This window comes from Trichechus manatus, unplaced genomic scaffold, assembly GCF_000243295.1.
Source record: "Trichechus manatus latirostris isolate Lorelei unplaced genomic scaffold, TriManLat1.0 scaffold00015, whole genome shotgun sequence".
Taxonomy (NCBI): Eukaryota; Metazoa; Chordata; class Mammalia; order Sirenia; family Trichechidae; genus Trichechus; species Trichechus manatus.
The window spans coordinates 13,440,931-13,443,186 of record NW_004443951.1 but is presented as its reverse complement, the minus strand read 5'-3'; the positions used below and the strand labels follow the sequence as shown (position 1 = coordinate 13,443,186).

General features: G+C 43.1%; 1 pseudogene; it reads left to right on the top strand.

Annotated features, from left to right (window-relative positions):
- The first annotated feature begins 307 nt into the window (after nt 1-307).
- Nucleotides 308-1,223, top strand: LOC101345859 (putative olfactory receptor 2B3; annotated as a pseudogene).
- Nucleotides 1,224-2,256: the final 1,033 nt, after the last annotated feature.

Below are 2,256 nucleotides of genomic sequence, written 5' to 3'. Positions count from 1 at the left end.
TACTTTATCAAAGCTTCCCTTATGTTTCTTGTAAAGTTCTGTAGAATATTTTGTTTGTTTTGTTTTGTTTTCATTTTGGTTTCTCATATAGGTCCATTCAGTTTCTTATTAGGTTTATTCCTAGGTATTTGGGTATTTTTGGTTGCTGTATTTGTATCTTTTGATGCCTGCATCTGCCAATCCAAAACTTCGTGATACTGTTAGGAAGGATAAATGAAACAATGAATGTGAAAATTCCTTACACAGCCTAGGCATAGACACGCAATAAATTGCATATGCTAAAAACTCTTTAAACAGGTAAATCACAATGCAGGAACTCAACAAGTCCATGGTGACAGAATTCATTCTGCTGGGCTTCGCCCTCAACCCCAGGACCAATCCTCTGCTCTTCACCTTCTTTTTAGTCTTTTACCTGCTGATCCTCGTGAGCAACAGCCTCCTTATCACCCTTATCCACCAGGACTCGTGCCTCCACAAGCCTATGTACTTTTTCATCGGTGTCCTCTCCATGCTGCACATGTGCTACACCACTACTACTGTGCCCCAGATTCTTGTGCATATTCTCAGCAAGAGGAGGGCTCTTTTGCTAGGTGTGTGGCCCAGATGTACATCTTCCTCCTCTTGGGGTCACCGAGTCCTGGCTTTTCTCCATCATGTCTGTGGACAGGTACATAGCCATCTGCCACCCTCTCAGATACAAGGTCATCTTGAGCCACTGGATGTGTCTCCTCATGGTGGGTGTCTGTGCAGCCTATGGTGTGGTGGGTGGCCTATCCTATACCTTCCTTGCTATGAGTCTGCCCTATTGTGGCCCTAATGAAATTGACCACTACTTTTGTGAGGTCCCTGCTGTCCTGAAGCTAGCCTGTGCAGACACATCCCTCAATGACTTGGTGGACTTCATCACAAGCTTCAGTGTCATTGTGGTCCCACTCTCCCTGGTTGTCATTGTCTATGCCAACATCTTTGCCACCATCATGAAGATCCACTCAGCCCAGGGGTGAATGAAGGCCTTCTCCACCTGTGCCTCCCACATCACTGTGGTCACCATGTTCGCCATTCCCTGCATCATCATGTACATGGGTCCTGGCTCTGGTTCTTTGTCAAACAGTGGCAAGAAAATGGCTTTATTCTATAACATTGCCACAGCCTTCCTTAACCTTGTCATCTACAGTCTGAGGAACAAAGATGTGAAAAAGGCTTTCCTCAAATTGATGGGATGAGACACAGCCCCAGAATGAGGCTTTAAAGCAGAAGACTGTGGAGATGAACAAAGCAGGACTCAAAATCACCAACTCCGCAAGGGCTCTTCCAGGAGACCTGGAAGAGCTGGACTTTAAAACCATAATTCTTCACCTTTGCCCAAGCGGGAGAGGAATAGGGTGATCCGACACCAGCAGTATCTATGGTAATGTCGTTTGGGACAGAGATAATTGTGAAGGTATGGCACAGTGGTTAAGAGCCTGGACTTTAGTGCCAGACAGACCAGGGTCAAAGACCTGATCCTACCAACTACTAGATATGTGAACTTTACAAGTCATTTAACTACTATAAGTTATGTATTTCTTCCTCAAAGGCAAGTTGTAATGATTAAATGAGATAATATACAAAAAATACTTAGTACTAAGATTAATATAGAGTAAGCTTTCAGCAAATGTTAGTTTTAACTTTTTAAATTTATTACTCAGGGATGAACCATCAATCAGTAATCAGCCATGATCCTCCTGGGCTGTGGAAGTGACTGGAGTCCTAGAGGGTAAAGAGAAAAGGGGGAGAGTGGAAGAAGTACAATCTCAAAAACTGAAAAGTAGAGAATCTTAGGGTGTGATCCTTAAGATGAGGAATAGACTTGAGAAAGTGGAGCTGAAACTGTATCTGCCCACCTATGAACTGTGCACATTAGAGCATCTGAAATAGATTGAAATTATCTTAGGAGGGGGAAAAAAACCAAAAACTATTTTTTGTAACCATTTGTCTCTGTGCTTTTATATTTTTATACCTCTTGATTTTCCTTTACCTCTTGCTTCTAATAAAGTCCATTTTGGAATACTTCAGCCTGTCTTGAGCCTCTCAAGGAAAAGGGCCTCTGCCTGCATGAGCACAAGGAAAACTGGTGGGGTACGTGGAGCAGGAAGTGGACAGTGTTAACCCCCGATGCAAAATTTAGGGAGTCTAGAAAGAGGTAAAAACTCAATGTTCTGTTTTTGCTCTGTTCTTTCTTGCTTAGAGGGACCTTCTCCCCAAACTCTGTTTATC